Genomic DNA, 18,134 nt, shown 5'->3' with positions numbered 1-18,134 from the left:
TCGGGTGGCCCATGCTGTCAGGGCCACCCGATGGATGTGGATTGTAAGGGGGCCCGGTCAGCGCTGGGCGCTTTAACAGCGCGACCGGGCCCCTTGTGATGACATCACAGAGCTGTTAGGAAGTGATTCCCCAGTCACTCCTCCCAGCTAAAACTGAGAGCCGCGCGGGAGGAACACCAGGGAGTCAGAGTGGGAACTCTGACTCCCATCCACCTGTGCCACCACTGGACCCCAGGGAAAGTCACCCTGCACCTTAAAGGTAGGAAACAGGAGGGTGACTTAAATATAATGTGTGTGTGTGTCTGTCTGTATGTGTCTTTGTATGTATGTCTTGTGTGTGTATGTGTCTGTCTGTGTATATATGTGTGTGTGTCTGTCTGTATGTATGTGTCTTGTCTTTGTATGTATGTGTCATTGTATGTGTGTCTGCATGTGTGTGTGTCTATGTATGTCTGCATGTGTGTGTGCATGTCTGTTTGTATGTGTGCCTGTCTGTATGTATCTGTCTTGTGTGTATGTGTGCCTGTCTGTGTATGTATGTGTGTCTGTATATATATATATGTGTGTGTGTGTCTCTGTCTGTCTGTCTGTGTATCTTGTCTTTGTATGTATGTGTGTCTGCATGTGTGTCTTGTCTTTGTATGTATGTGTGTCTGCATGTGTGTGTGTCTATGTATGTCTTATGTGTGTGTGCGCATGTCTGTATGTGTGCCTGTCTGTTTGTATATGTCGTGTGTGTGTATGTGTGCCTGTCTGTGTCTTTGTATGTGTGTCATGTGTGTGTGTGTGTCTTTGTGTGTCTTTGTGTGTGTGTGTGTGTCTGTCTTTGTGTGTGTGTCTGTATGTGTGCCTGTCTGTTATAGTGGACTATAGTAAGTGGGCTACTTAGCTCAGCCTTCCTACTGGGCATTGCTATAAGGACGGTTAAAAAATAAAAAAAAAGGGGAAAAAAAGGTGGGGAGGGGAATTGAGGAGGGAGAGGAGATGAGCTGACGCACAAATGAGAAATCATATTATGCGCAAACAGAGAAGTCGTCTGAATATCACTGAAAGAGACCTTTGTTTGTTCCTTACGAAAATCGAACCAGATATCAAATATTTAGTCTCGCAGCATCAACCTCAAGGATCTCATTAATCACTAGTAAAGGTAATTTCAATTTACTTTATTGTTTTCTCATTAAACTTTATAAAGTTAAAACCTTATAAACCTGCATTAAGTAGAAATAAAAAGATAAATGTACGTACATTTATTTTTTTTAAAAACACCCTCCTTTCTTAAAAATATTCTGCATTTGCGTGAAAACTGGTGGGCGGTAAGGAAATTTTTTCAACCAAAAAGATGAATTAGTGGGCGGTAGGTAGAAAAAGGTTGACTACCACTGGTGTAGACGGCCAAGTACTCCTTCAAGTTTGAACATAATAATCACAAGGTATAAAGAGGTCCGGATCCTTATTTTACAAAGAAAATAATTAACTAGCAGAAGTATTTAAACACAAAGATAAAGCACCGTGCTTACAGCCAGGGCCGCCATCAGGGCATGACAACCGTGACAATTGTCACGGGCCCCACGTGTATCAGCGGAACTGCCGCCGGTGCATCTGCACCGGGGCCCACACGCTGATGGGGCCCATCAGGTGGCCCAAGCATTTAGGGCCACCTGATGGGCCCTATTATCTTCAGGGGCCCGGTCAGCGCTGTAATAGCACGACCGGGCCCCTTTAAAAAAAAAAAAAAAATGCAGCCGGAAAGCAAGTGCTGCTGGGAGGAAGTGACATCCGGTCACTTCCTCCCTGTTTACTCTGCGCAGGAAGGAGGAGAGAAAGGCCGCGAGGAGAGGCAGCCGACTCACATCATCCCCGACTCACATCATCCCCAGCCATCCCAGCAATGGTAAGGAAGAGAGGAGGGTGGCTGAAAATGAGGTGTGTGTGTGTATGTCAGTTTATGTGTATGCCAGTGTATGTGTATGCCAGTGTGTGTGTATGTATGTATGCCAGTGTATGTGTATGTCAGTGTATGTATGTATGCCAGTGTATGTGTATGTCAGTGTATGTGTATGCCAGTGTGTGTGTATGCCAGTGTGTGTGTATGCCAGTGTGTGTGTATGCCAGTGTATGTATGCCAGTGTGTGTGTATGCCAGTGTATGAGTGTGTGTATGCCAGTGTGTGTGCATGCCAGTGTAACTGTATGCCAGTGTGTGTGTATGCCAGTGTGTGTGTATGCCAGTGTGTGTGTATGCCAGTGTATGTATGCCAGTGTGTGTGTATGTATGCCAGTGTATGTGTATGCCAGTGTTTGTGTATGCCAGTGTATGTGTGTGTGTGTATGCCAGTGTGTGTATGTCAGTGTATGTATGTATGCCAGTGTATGTATGTATGTATGTATGCCAGTGTATGTGTATGCCAGTGTATGTATGCCAGTGTATGTGTATGCATGCCAGTGTATGTATGCCAGTGTATGTGTGTATGCATGCCAGTGTATGTGTGTATGCATGCCAGTGTATGTATGCTAGTGTATGTGTGTATGTATGCCAGTGTGTGTGCATGCCAGTGTATGTGTGTATGCCTACGTATGTATGCCAGTGTATGTGTGTATGCCTACGTATGTATGCCAGTGTATGTGTGAATGCCAGTGTATGTATGTATGCCAGTGTATGTGTGTATGTCAGTGTATGTGTATGCCAGTGTATGCCAGTGTATGTCAGTGTATGTATGTATGCCAGTGTATGTCAGTGTGTATGTGTGTCAGTGTATGTATGCCAGTGTGTGTATGCCGCTGTATGTGTGTATGCATGCCAGTGTATGTATGTGTGTATGCCAGCGTATGTGTGTATGCCAGTGTATGTGTGTATGTATGCTAGTGTCTGTATGTGTGTATGCCAGTGTATGTGTGTATGCCTATGTGTGTATGTATGCCAGTGTATGTATGTGTGTATGCCAGCGTATGTGTGTATGCCAGTGTATGTGTGTATGTATGCTAGTGTCTGTATGTGTGTATGTATGCCAGTGTATGTGTGTATGCCTACGTATGTATGAATGCCAGTGTATGTATGTATGCCAGTGTATGTGTGTATGTCAGTGTATGTGTATGCCAGTGTATGCCAGTGTATGTCAGTGTATGTATGTATGCCAGTGTATGTCAGTGTGTATGTGTGTCAGTGTATGTATGCCAGTGTGTGTATGCCAGCGTATGTGTGTATGCCATTGTATGTGTGTATGTATGCTAGTGTCTGTATGTGTGTATGCCAGTGTATGTGTGTATGCCTACGTATGTATGCCTATGTGTATGCCAGTGTATGTGTGTATGCCAGTGTATGTGTGTGCCAGTGTGTATGTCTGTTTCAGTATTTGTATCTGTTAGTGTGTGTGTGTGTGTATTCCTGTGGGCAGGATTTGGAGGCGGGCCCTGTGGGCGGGCTTGAAGGGGGGCCCAGACCTTGAGCTGTGTTAGGGGCCCCAACATTTCTGATGGCGGCCCTGCTTACAGCAGCAGTAGCTTAGTATCCAGCAGCTTAAAATACATAGTAAAAACAAAGAGAACGTTACCTGCGCTCTGGCCTAAATCCCCATGTACATTTAATCAAAATGGCAGAAGTATTTGCCTAGCCCCAACATACATTTCGCCTGGCAGGCTCCTCAGGGGGGAAATGAGCTTGATCCCTGAAACGTCTTTATATAGGGTAAGGAAGGAAACGCCCAATGTAAGTTAAATGCAATCAGTCTGCCCCATTAGTGATTGATATGGTGATTAGCCAATGCGATGTCAGAAGTGCCATCATTGAGTTAACATGGAGATACCATCAGAATTAACATAAAGCATACCAGGGTAACCAATGGATGAATTGCTAGAATGAAATAATCAATCCGAGCAGGGCCGGACTGGCCCACCGGGATACCGGGAAATTTCCCGGTGGGCTGTCGGCACCTGGGCCAGGGTGACCTGCGGCCGCAGGGAGAACTTGAAAGGCAGCCGCAGGGGAAGCTCTTCATGAGGCCGGGAGTAGGCTCTTCTGGGGAGCAGGCTGTTCTGTCTCTGCTCCCCCTCCCTCGCGCACTAGAAAGAGACCGGGGCCGGAATATGACGTCATATTCCGGCTCCGGTCTCATTAAGCTGCGCGCGAGGGAGGGGGAGCAGAGACAGAACAGCCTGCTCCCCAGAAGAGCCTGCTCCCGGCCTCATGAAGAGCTTCCCCTGCGGCCGCCTTTCAAGTTCTCCCTGCGGCCGCCAGCACAGCTACCAGTCTGCCCACCCACAGGTACTAAAAAATATGTATGTCAGTGGAAGTGTGTGTGTTCCATGCTGTGTGTGTGTCTGTCTGTCATGGTGTGTGTATGTGTCTGTGTCATGCTGTGTGTGTGTGTGTCTGTATCATGCTGTGTGTGTGTGTGTCTGTCTGTCTGTGTCATGCTGTGTGTGTCTGCATCATGCTGTGTGTGTCTGTATCATGCTGTGTGTCTGTCTGTGTCATGCTGTGTATCTGTGTGTGTCTGTATAATGCTGTGTGTATTTCTGTGTCATGCTGTGTATCTGTCTGTGTCATGCTGTGTGTGTGTGTCTGTATCATGGTGTGTGTCTGTCATGGTGTGTGTGTGTGTCTGTCTGTGACATGCTGTGTGTATGTCTGTGTCATGCGGTGTGTGTCATGCTGTGTGTGTGTGTCTGTCTGTGTCATGCTGTGTGTCTGTCTGTGTCATGCAGTGTGTGTGTGTCTGTCTGTGTCATGCTGTGTGTGTGTGTCTGTCTGTGTCATGCTGTGTGTCTGTCTGTGTCATGCTGTGTGTCTGTCTGTGTCATGCTGTGTGTGTGTGTCTGTCTGTGTCATGCTGTGTGTCTGTCTGTGTCATGCTGTGTGTGTGTGTCTGTGTTACGCTGTGTGTGTGTGTCTGTGTTACGCTGTGTGTGTGTGTCTGTGTTACGCTGTGTGTGTGTGTCTGTGTTACGCTGTGTGTGTGTGTCTGTATGTGTCATGCTGTGTGTCTGTCTGTGTCGTCTGTGTCACGGTGTGTCTGTATCATGGTGTGTGTGTCTGTCATGGTATGTGTGTGTGTCTGTCATGGTGTGTGTGTGTGTGTGTGTGTCAGTCGTGGTGTGTGTGTGTTTTTAAAAATAGTGTTTTACTCACCTTTTTTTTTTTTCCAACGTCGTGCTGGTCTCTGCCTCTATGACTGAGATCATCAAGCTTGATGATCTCAGCCAATCCGCACTGACACAGGAAGCGCCTCTAGTGACCGTCTGAGTGTCTGTCACTAGAGGTGTCACTAGGAAGCAATGTAAACACTGCCTTTTCTCTGCAAAGTCAGTGTTTACATTCAAAAGCCTGCAGGGACAGGCTATAGACACCAGAACCACTACATTAAGCTGTGTGTGTGTGTGCCTGCTAGTGAGCTTGCTTGCTTGTGTATGTGTGTGTGTGCCTGCTAGTGAGCTTGCTTGCTTGTGTATGTGTGTGTGTGCCTGCTAGTGAGTGAGCTTGTGTTTTTATGTCAATGAGCTTATGTATATTAGTGAAATTGTTTGTCTATGAGGCTGTGTATCAATGAGCTTGTGTGTGTCAGTGAGATTGTTTGTGTATGCATGTGAGTATGCTTACTGTATAATTAAATGTTTTACTCTGAAAGGACCAATATATTATATTAGAAAAAGCAATATATATATATATATATATATATATATATATATATATATATATATATATATATATATATATATATATATATATATATATATATATATTGCGACAATATATGGCGCAATGACTTATGGGGCTGGCATAGATTTTTTTTTCCAGGGCTGCTTTGTATCCCCAGTCCGGCCCTGAATCCGAGAAGGTCAGTATGTATGATTTTTGGTAAAAGAAAAGATAAAAGATATGAGCAATCACCCCTCCATTGCTGTGTTGAATTTTAATTCTATCTAGTTATTTAATGACATACAATCCAAGTCAATTACAAAACGAACTAGACTCAAGTTGGTCCTTCTAAACGTTTAAATGAAATAGATAAAGGTAGTAGAGTATGAAATGAATCTGTAAAGGTTATTAAAAAAACAGCAATTCTGAAGGGGGATTATCTACTAAGTAGTTATTTGCTAGATGGAAAATACTGACCTAAACTGTAAAGAGATAACCATATATAGTAAATACTTAGCAAGAATACTACTGAGAGATATTCCTAAAATGTATATTGGCTAAATATAGTATTCAAATCAAGATTGAATGGAAAAAAAATAATAATATAGGATACTAAAATTGTAATTAGATCCAGTAAGTAAAAATATGAACACTAACTTTGGACAGTATTTGTGTCTACTAAAAAATACTGGACATAGCACATTTTAAATACCCTGAGTTCTATGGGGAATTTTCGCACCAGGACCCAATGGTTTCTAGTTACGTCTCTGCCCCCATGTACAGGTTTTATGGTGTTTGGGAAAGTGACAAGTTACCCCAGTTTGTTACCTGACAGATACGGTATGTCCCATTGGATTCATTTCTGCTGGGTTTGTTCGTCCATGGTAAATCCCTGCTGGGTTTGTTCGTCCATGGTAAATCCCTGCTGGGTTTGTTTGTCCATGGTAAATCCCTGCTGGGTTTGTTTGTCCATGGTAAATCCCTGCTGGGTTTGTTCGTCCATGGTAAATCCCTGCTGGGTTTGTTTGTCCATGGTAAATCCCTGCTGGGTTTGTTTGTCCATGGTAAATCCCTGCTGGGTTTGTTCGTCCATGGTAAATCCCTGCTGGGTTTGTTTGTCCATGGTAAATCCCTGCTGGGTTTGTTTGTCCATGGTAAATCCCTGCTGGGTTTGTTTGTCCATGGTAAATCCCTGCTGGGTTTGTTTGTCCATGGTAAATCCCTGCTGGGTTTGTTTGTCCATGGTAAATCCCTGCTAAGTTTGTTCATCCATGGTAAATCCCTGCTGGGTTTGTTTGCCCATGGTAAATCCCTGCTGGGTTTGTTTGTCCATGGTAAATCCCTGCTAAGTTTGTTCATCCATGGTAAATCCCTGCTGGGTTTGTATGCTCATGGTAAATCCCTGCTGGGTTTGTATGCTCATGGTAAATCCCTGCTGGGTTTGTATGCTCATGGTAAATCCCTGCTGGGTTTGTATGCTCATGGTAAATCCCTGCTGGGTTTGTATGCTCATGGTAAATCCCTGCTGGGTTTGTATGCTCATGGTAAATCCCTGCTGGGTTTGTATGCTCATGGTAAATCCCTGCTGGGTTTGTATGCTCATGGTAAATCTCTACTGGGTTTGTTGTTCCTGGATTAATTCCTGCTGCGTTTCTTCGTCCATGGTTGGGCCCCATTGGGTTTGTTTCTCCTGGGTTGGTTCTTCCTGAGTTTGTTAATGCTGTGACCCCTGTCATGCCTGTCTCTGGCTGTCTCTTCTTATGTCTCCTATTTCTGCATCTCTGCCCTGTCTCTTGTGTCTTCCTGCTTGACATTTTGTTTCTCTGTAATCTACTCACTCTCTCCCTCCTGCCTTTATATCCTCTGTCTCTTTCTCTCTCTTTTAATGTATATCTGTCTCTCTATTACTCTCTATATCCTCTGTCTCTCTATGTATATCCTGTGTGTTTGTGTTTTTTTTTGTCTCTCTTACATTCTATCTGTCTCTCTGTGTATAGCCTCTCTCTCTCTCTCTCTCTCTATATATATATATATATCTTCTGACTCTCTGTGTGTGTGTGTCTCTATCTGTATATCCTCTGCCTGTCTCTCCCTGGCCTCTCTCTGTCGCACTCTGTATTTATGTTTATTTCTGTCTCCACCCATTTTTAATGTAGTTTCGTTTTCCCATAAAGGAAACTGAAAGTTACCGCTTTTCATTGGAGTTGAGCTTAGAATCTAGGGGTTGAGCTTAGAATCTAGGGGTTGAGCTTAGAATCTAGGACACCCATTTTTTTCCAACACTTGCATTCTGAATAAGGACTTTACAAAAAGGTCTACAAGGTGTTTAACCCCTTAAGGACCAAACTTCTGGAATAAAAGGGAATCATGACATGTCACGCATGTCCTGTGTCCTTAAGGGGTTAAGCCCTCTCAATTTCAGTAGAAGAAAAAAAAATGTGGTGATGGGATTAATAAAGCACAACCTTTATCGGTTCTATTAAAGAATGAGAAATGTGATAACGTCATTGACTAAAAATATATTTGACGATTATGAACAGAAAATTGCAACATTTCTCAATTTTATTTACAAAGAGGAAATAAAGTCGGTTAATTTGATACTGAAAATATTCAACAAATTATCAATAGAAAATTGCAAACTTTCTTAATTCTTATCTGCAAAAAAGATATATATAGTCAAATGAATTAGTGACTAATATTGTCAGACTAAATACGTAATTTAGCTTCATTGGCCAGCCATCAAAGAAAGTAAAGAGATTGCCAAAATGATAATGTAGTGTTGTAGCCTCCCTAGTACAAGATTAATTGGCTTGTGTCTGTATTTGTTGGTTAACCTATAAGAAAACTGACTGAATTCTAGATTCCACTGTGGCATTTGCAACAAAATATAAACTTAGCCTCCAGTAACACAAAAACACGCAGAACTAGAAAAAGAAAATGATGCAAAGTCAGCCGGTGTATCATATGAACCTCCACTAGAGGTCACTGTTGTCAGAAGTAACCAGTAACCAATTGAACGCTCAGCATTCAGCAATTTTATTTCTTTATAAAGTATTTTACCAGGAAGGATACATTAATATTTCTCTCGTTTTCATGTCCTGGGTCCACAAAACATTGCATTGATACAATAAGATACAATAAAATCCCTAAACAATATTAATAGAGTTGAGCGGACACCTGGATGTTCGGGTGCGGCGGGTTCGGACGAACTTTGAAAAAAAGTCCGGGTTCAGGCTCGAACTTGACCCCGAACTTGACCCCAAACCCGAACCCCATTGAAGTCAATGGGGATCCGAACTTTGGGCACAAAAATGGCTCTAAAAACTCCTGGAAAGGGCTAGAGGGCTGCAAAAGGAAGTAAAATGGGAGTAGGAGTAGGACTAAGTGCCCTGCAAACAAATGTGGATAGGGAAATCACTTAAAAAATAACAACCGCGAGTAGGGGCATGTCTAGTAAACAGTGAGCAGCCAGTGGCTGCTCACTGTAAAAAAAAACAAAAAACTATTGCCCCCACCCCTGTGCGACGGGTGGGGCCTAAATAAGAATGTGGAGGGGGGATCTACTGTCCTCCACCCATCCCCCACCCCTGCGTGGTGGGTGGGGGCCCTAAATAACAATAAGGGAGGGACCTAATGTCCTCCTCCCCGGCCCCCACCCCTGCGCGGCGGGTGGGGGCCCTAAATAACAATAAGGGGGGGACCTAATGTCCTCCCCCTGGCCCCCACCCCTGCGTGGCGGGTGGGGGCCCTAAATAAAAATTGGGGGGGGGGGACCTACTGTCCTCCCCCTGGCCCCCACCCCTGAGCAGTTTGTGGGGGCCATAAATAAAAATCCCCCCCCAGGTGACATGGGGTCCCCAAACCCCTAGTCACCCCCTCCCCCCAAACAAATTACCCCTACCTACCCCCCTCATCCTAAAAATAATGAGGGGGGACCCTTGTCTAAATACCTGTTAAAAAAAATATACTTACCATTTGATGTTTTCTTTCTTCTAAAATCTTATTTTTTCAGCCCCCAAAAAGGCCAAATAAAAATCCATAATAACTGACGCAAAAAAAAATTATAATCCTTCTTCACCCGGCGAGGGCTCCGCGCAGACTGAGCTCTGCAGGGCGGGAGAAGGCTTATAAAGCCTTGCCCCGCCCTGCAATTAGGCTCAGAGCTCTATGATTGGTGGGTTTAAGCCATCCAATCAGAGTGCTCTGACAGGTAAATGAAGAGACTGACAGGTAAGTCTCTACATTTACCTGTCACAGCACTCTGATTGGTTGGCTTGAAATCCACCAATCAGAGTGCTCTGTGTCATTTTACACAGCGTGGGAAAGTTTTTGGGAATTTTCCCACGCTGTGTCATTTGACTCATAACACTCTGATTGGTTACTTAATCCACCAATCAGAGAGTTATGAGTCAAATTACACAGCGTGGGAAAATTCCAAAGAACTTTCCCACACTGTGTAAAATGACACAGAGCACTCTGATTGGTGGATTTCAAGCCAACCAATCAGAGTGCTGTGACAGGTAAATGTAGAGACTTACCTGTCAGTCTCTTCATTTACCTGTCAGAGCACTCTGATTGGATGGCTTAAACCCACCAATCAGAGTGCTCTGAGCCCAATTGCAGGGCGGGGCAAGGCTTTATAAGCCTTCCCCCGCCCTGCAGAGGTTTTTTTTTTTTTTTTAAGTGTGTCGAATATTCTGGATTTTTATTTGGCCTTTTTTGGGGCTGAAAAAAAGAATTTAGAAGAAAGAAGACATCAAATGGTAAGTTTTATTTTTTTTTTTACAGGTACTTAGCTAATGGTCCCCCTCATTATTTTTAGGGTGAGGGGAGGTAGGTAGGGGTAATATTTTTTGGGAAAGGGGGGTGACTAAGGGTTTGGTGACCCCTAGGCACCTGGGGGGATTTTTATTTATGGCCCCCACCCACCGTTCAGGGATGGGGACTGGGGGGAGGACATTAGCTCCCCCCACCCAATTTTTATTTATGGCCCCCACCCACCGCTGAGGGGTGGGGGCCTGGGGGGAGGACAGTAGGCCCCCCCCCTTATTGTTATTTATGGCCACCACCCACTGCTCAGGGGTGGGGGTGGGGGGGAGGACAGTAGGTGTCCCCCCCCTTATTGTTATTTATGGCCCCCACCCACCGCTCAGGGGTGGGGGCCGGGGGGGAGGACAGTAGGTCCACCCCCTTATTGACATTTAGGGCCCTCGCCCGCCGCGTAGGGTGGGGGCCGGGGGAGGACAGTAGGTGTCCCCCCCTTATTGTTATTTAGGGCCCCCACCATGCGGCGAAGAGAAACACAGAAGAAAAGAGAAGAAAACTTATGGCTTGGGTCTTGAGCCAGGAGGAGAAGTACACCTTTGTGTGGCAAAGACAAAGACGGCAGCGCTATAGGGTAAGCAACTTTATGCCATTTGTCATGTAGTTCTACACGTATTAAAAAATAAAAATAATACAGAATATGAAAAAATCTAACATAAGATGGGAAGGTTACTTATGTTGCTCGCCTTTATACATGATGCTATCTGTTTTTGTTCTTTTTTAGATGCTTCTCTCTTGTCAAAGCAGCGCCGCCGACCAGTCATTTGGGCTTTCCAACGCGCCAATGAGTGGTGGGATATGACTGTCCCGGGATTCACACACACACAGTGGGTGCACAATTTCCGAATGTCGGAGGAAACATTTTTATACCTTTGTGCAAAGCTACGTCCAGCGATGGAGAAGCAAACCACCAACTTCAGAGCCTGTAAGGAAAAGAGTTGCCATTGCACTGTGGAAGCTGGCTACCAACAGGGAATACAGAAGTATGGGCCATCTTTTTGGTGTCAGTAAATCATCAGTGTGCAGGTGTGTGCAGGACTTCTGCAAGGCTATCTGCACATTGCTAGCTCCTGAAATTATTCATTTTCCGGACAGGGGAAAGCTTAAAGACATGGCTGACTACTTTGAGAACAGGTGGGGCCTTCCAGAATGTGTTGGTGCTATTGATGGATCACACATACCAATAATAGCACCACAAGATTATCACACTGACTACTTCAACAGAAAAGGCTGGCATTCCATCATCCTCCAGGGAGTAGTGGATGAAAAAGGACTATTCTGGAGTGTGAATGCAGGAAAGCCTGGGAGTTTGCACGATGCTTGTGTTCGACGACTGTCCACATTTTGGGATTGGGTTGGCCAGGGAGGCCGGTATCCTATATGCACTAAGAACATTTGGGGGGGGGGGGGGAGTGAATGTTGGCTATTATGTTCTCGGGGACTCTGCCAACCCTTTACAAAATTGGCTCCTGAAACCATTTCCTGACAATGGCCGCCTGACACCAGAACAACAAACATCCAGGTCACAGGTTGTAGTTGAAAATGCATTCGCAAGACTTAAGGGTAGGTGGCGTTTTATTATGAAGATAACTTCCACTAGGATTGGAATACGTCTGCAGAAGAGCCAGTACGGGTAATTGCACAGGATATCGAAGAAGAGTGCAGTGAAATACGTCAGGCTCTGATGCGGCACCTCAACATGTAATTTCTTACCCTGATTTTATTAAAGTTTTACATTTAATCAGACACACCCAAAGTCTCTCCTGTTTTTTATTCCACAAAAAAAAGTGATCTTTCAATATATACTTACACAATGGAATATAAGTAGCAGTATATTTAGACAATGTACTATTATGATTATGGATTTAATTATGCAAACACAAACTACACAGAAGCATTTTGAGTGAGTTCACAGTTTGATGTTGTTACAAGAACCTTTCTTTCGTTAAAACCCATACTATGTTCGGTATTCAGACCGTACAAACTCACTCCACGAACTGTTATTCGTATGTACGAACGATGGACCACCCAGCCCTTGGCGTGTGCCGCCACTTAACCCCAGTCACCTCTGAAGGTACCAAATAACCGACCACCCTACGAGCAGAGTGTGCCTCTGATTAACTGCCAAAGGAGCTGCGGTCTTCGGTTAACCACCAACTAATTGACGGTCACAGGGGATCCACGTTTGTATACATTTCCCCGAAGGGAAAACTACCGAAAGTCTCACGAACGGGGACCACCTACATTCTGGCATGTGGCCTCAATTAGAACGTTGATCTTGCGGCTAAGTACCCTCTTCCGGGCGGTTTCCGTTCGTCTCCCGCACGGCCGGGACAACCATACTGAGAGCGGGGATTTGTGTAAATGTGTATCCGACACACGCTCCAGTCTTAGGTCGAGGTCCCGCTGTCCATTGACCAGCCTTAAAACATGGCGGCCATCAGGGGTTCGCGACAAAAGTACAGAATAAGATTCTATATGGCAGAAACCCCCCGATCTGTTCGTGGGATCTGGGCGCAATTTGTATACCTGATACGTCCAGATCTGAGCTACCGAATGAATAGTCGAATGCACTATATTCCCATTAAAGTGTTGAAGTTAGGTATTTTTCTGCTGTTTTCTAGGACACAATAAAGCATGCCCTTTTGGGCGCTTGGAGATAATTAGATTGTATATCCTCATTATCTCCAAGCTGGGCGGGTACTAGTTTGAATGATACATTGTATTATGATTGGTTGAATCTTTGTACTGTACCTGTATCCCATCAGGTCCAGAGGGGGCTGTCCCTGGACCTGGGGACTTGCATAAATTGCCATGCTTGTGTGCCATTAAAGCCAGTTCGTTTTACCCTCAACTCGCAGCCTCGACTCGTGTTGTAGGGAACCAGGAATCCTAATTTTACTATAGCTAGTGGGATATTCTACATTTACAGATTTCTACCGATTGAAGCACCGTGCGACTCTCCGACTTTGGGAACCAGGACATCCAAGCGATCCAACCTCCTGCTAGACCGGAGGCAAACTTAACAGATGTGAATTAAAAGTTAGGAAAATGCACAATTACAACTTTCACTCTGAACATCATGTCTTACCAGTGTGCCGGGGTGCATTGGGCATACTCTGTGGTTGGGTAGGTGTTGACACCATCGTACTGGTGCTGCTGCTGTTGACGCCATCGTACTGGTGCTGCTGAACGACGTTGAAGGACCATCGTCAGAAAAGGTTGAGGTATCATTGCAGTGTCTATCAACTGTATCTGAAAATGCACAAATCACGAGTTCAGTCCACTGTACAAATAAAACGTGTTTGTTGTGCAGAGTGAATGGTTTTGTGCAGTGATTTTATAAATGGTTAGCAGAGCGAAAACCAATGCCAAGTATGAAAAACAAAACAAAAAAAAACAACAACTCACCAACGGGTTCTATCATGGATTCAAGAAGTGCAGAGGCAGACTCCAGACCTCCCTCCCCACCTTGGTTTGCTGGCCTGTGACCGTAAATGGCATCCATGCCGTCGTACCACTTCAAAGTACTTTGGCTGTTGGCATCCTTAATTTCTTTTATATTGGCCTTTAAGCTTCTTAAGCTTTGCCCTACACTGAACCGATGACCCTTCAAATCCCTTGGCTGCCATCCGCTGAGAAATATCTTTATTAGACATGTGCAATTCGTTTCAGTCCGAATGTGAATTCGGACGAATTTCAGGCAATTCAGACATTCAGGTACTTCCGAATGTCCGAATTGCCGAGGTCCCGAAGTTCCGAAATTACCGAATTTCCAAAGTGTCGAAGTATACTTACCCAGTGAGAGAATAAGAATGTTACATTGTATACAATTTTAAATAAAAAGTATACAAGTATAAGCAAGTAACATACATTCATATAAAATGTCAGTTACTTAGCCAGTCAATGTAATGACAGGAATGAATAAGTAGAGAACTCCCTAATTCCCATGGTTATAGGGAGCCATCTACTAAAAGGCTGAAAGACCTAAATTGGTCTTTCAGCCAAATTTACTAATACTAAGTAAAGATTACTAAGTAAAGATTACTTAGTATTAGTACATTATTCCCCTACTCGCTATACTATATTAATGTCTATTAAACAGTGAGCAGCCTGTGGCTGCTCAATGTTTAAAAAAAAAAAAAAAAAATAGGGTTCCCCCTCTCTATTGCCCCCCCCCCCCGGCTCCCACCCCTGAGCGGCTGGTGGGTACCCTAATGTAAAATAATGGGGGGGGACCTAATGTCCTCCCCCCTGAGCGGCGGCCCTAAATTGGAATAAGGGGGGACATCTAATGTCCTTACCCCTCACCCTCACCCCTGAGCGGCGGGTGGGGGCCCTAAATTGGAATAAGGGGGGGACCTAATGTCCTCCCCCAGACCCCTGAGCAGTGGGTGGGGGCTCTAAATACTAATAAGGTCCACCCCCTGCAGTAAAATGAGGTCCACCCCTCCTTATTTTACTGCAGGACCCCCACCCGTCGCTCAGGGGTGGGGGCCAGGGGGGAGGACATTAGGTCCCCCCTTTTTAATATTAAGGACCCTCACCCACTGCTCAGGGCTGGAGGCCAGGGGGGAGGACATTAGGTCCCCCCCTTATTATAATTTAGGGCCCCCATCCGCCGCTCAGGGGTGGGGGCCAGGACATTAGGTGTCCCCCCTTATTCCAATTTAGGGCCCCCACCTGCCACTCAGGGGTGGGGGCAATAGTTTTTTTTTCTTTTTTTAACAGTGAGCAGCCACAGGCCAAAAGGCTGAAAGACCAATTTAGGTCTTTCAGCCTTTTGGTAGATAACTCCCTAATACCGTGGGAATTAGGGAGTTATCTACTAAGTGGCTGCAGGAGAAGTCCCGAAGTTGCCGAATTTCCGAACTCCCGAATTGCGAAAGTCCCGAATTTCGGAATGCCGAACCGAAAATTTTCCCCATGCACATGCCTAATCTTTATACACCTTTTGATTTCTCACTGATCCATCAAGCTCACTCTGAATAACGCTATCTCTAATTATTGTTAGGAAAGTGGATAGTTCCACAGCCGACCAGACCTTGCTGTTTGCAGGCATCCTTCTCTTATTCCGCTCTTGCCTTTGACGTGAGCATTGACGTTTTTCTGTCCGCCAATCAGTGGAATGTATTGTGTGACGCCAGTAGCTCCGCCCTAACCGTACCGTACCATTTCCTATGGCCCTACATCTGAAGGGGGACCCTGAATGGTGCAGTACGGTACGGTTGTATGGGCCACTTTCATAATGGAAACACTCAAAATAGCGTACCATACCGAACCGATCCGCTCAGTGGAAATGAGGCATAAGGAGCTCAGTACAACAAGTAAATGGTGAATAACGGAGTATACTCTCTGACAAACAGGTAAAAGGTGAATGAAGGAGTATACTCTGACAAACAGGTAAATGGTGAATGAAGGAATATACTCTAACAAACAGATAAATGGTGAATGAAGGAATATACTCTCTGACAAACAGGTAAATGGTGAATGAAGGAATATACTCTCTGACAAACAGGTAAATGGTGAATGAAGGAATATACTCTCTGACAAACAGGTAAATGGTGAATGAAGGAATATACTCTGACAAACAGATAAATGGTGAATGAAGGAATATACTCTCTGACAAACAGGTAAATGGTGAATGAAGGAATATACTCTCTGACAAACAGGTAAATGGTGAATGAAGGAATATACTCTGACAAACAATTAAAATGTTGAATGAAGTTAAAATAATAAATGAAGAAAGATGTCAATAGGGATCGGATGACAAAAGGCAGAGCAGCTTGAAAATTGTATATACAGTATGCTTACTGAATAATTCAAGGTGAGGGCTGAAAAGATTATAGGGGTACATGAGCGGATATGGGTACAGAAGCAGATATGGAGTACAGGACTTGATAAATGATTACAGGACCTGATCCAGAGGTATAGAAAGTTATAGAGAGAGCAGGACCTGATCCAGAGGTACAGAAAGTTATAGAGAGAGCAGGACCTGATCCAGAGGTACAGAAAGTTATAGAGAGAGCAGGACCTGATCCAGAGGTACAGAAAGTTATAGAGAGAGCAGGACCTGATCCAGAGGTATAGAAAGTTATAGAGAGAGCAGGACCTGATCCAGAGGTATAGAAAGTTATAGAGAGCGCAGGACCTGATCCAGAGGTATAGAAAGTTATAGAGAGAGCAGGACCTGATACAGAGGTATAGAAAGTTATAGAGAGAGCAGGACCTGATACAGAGGTATAGAAAGTTATAGAGAGAGCAGGACCTGATACAGAGGTATAGAAAGTTATAGAGAGAGCAGGACCTGATACAGAGGTATAGAAAGTTATAGAGAGAGCAGGACCTGATACAGAGGTATAGAAAGTTATAGAGAGAGCAGGACCTGATACAGAGGTATAGAAAGTTATAGAGAGAGCAGGACCTGATACAGAGGTATAGAAAGTTTTAGAGAGAGCAGGACCTGATACATGTGTCTATGAAAAGTCCATGTTATCCCATTGAGGGCTCCTCACAGACTGAGTGTCACGACAGTGACCCCTTCACGCAGAGTGCAACCTAACTATAGAACGTATACCGGACCTTAGAATGGCCGGGCTCACGTTAGAGTAGTCAAATGGGATAGCCAGAGGTCAAGGGATAACAGAAGACGGAATAACGATTAACAAGCCAAAGTACAGGGAACCAGAGAGTAGAATAGTCAAATAGAGTAGCCAGAAGTCAAATACCAGGAGAGAATACCAATAAACATAAAGAGCACTATGGGAACTAGCAAGAACCACACTAGGGCGTCTTACTGCTGTCAAGACAGCCCTTTTATAGTGTGGTGTGTTTTGCTTTAAAACCACGCCCCCAAAAGGTCCGGGTGCGTGGTTGCGTCATGATTCTGTCGGCTTCCAGCCGACGGCAGTGGCGCGCATGCGCCGAAGTTAGAAATTCCGCTCTGAGTGAGCGGCCGGCGTCAGAGGTGCCGTGCCGCTCAGTGAAGGAGGATGCTGTACTGCGTGGGTCCGAGGATGACAGGTAAGGTATCGTGACACTGAGCTTGCATAGCAGAAGAAGCCACTATAAAGGTTTTCACACAGATAAAATTCTAGTTGGCAATAAATTCGAATGGAAATAAAAAAAAAAAAAAAAAAAAGTGTATGGCCATTAGAATTTTAATATTGTTTTTATGATGTTTGCTAAATCGGACAAACAAAGCTACATGCGGTAAATATGTTATTTTACTAACACGTAGGTAAGACATCCTAGTCACTCTTGTATGTTGACCCCACAGAAACCAAATCTATAAAATGAATGTCGTTTTTCCAAATTCACATAAAAGCATTTACAAAATATATTATAAAAATGGACGAGGAGAAAGAACAATTACCATTCAGGGATTTAACTCACAAGATTTATATTAATAAGTTCAATTCTCTACTTCTAAGTAGTCTTAGCTGCAGTTTCCAAGATATTTGAACTACTACACCAACTGAGATTAAATGCATAAAAATCTGCATATACACAGGCGTGAGGGAAGATTTTGAGTAATCTGGGGAATTATTCTCATCCAGCATTGAGAGATATGAAACAACTCTGATCTTTTCTGACCGGAAAAAAGACATTATGTTTAAGCAAACGTTTTATTTTTAAATATCTCGTATAAGCAATGGGGGAGCAATAGCTCAGTAGTA

This window comes from Pelobates fuscus, chromosome 8 (assembly GCF_036172605.1).
Source record: "Pelobates fuscus isolate aPelFus1 chromosome 8, aPelFus1.pri, whole genome shotgun sequence".
Taxonomy (NCBI): Eukaryota; Metazoa; Chordata; class Amphibia; order Anura; family Pelobatidae; genus Pelobates; species Pelobates fuscus.
The sequence above is the reverse complement of the archived record's forward strand: the minus strand, read 5'-3'. Positions refer to the sequence as shown.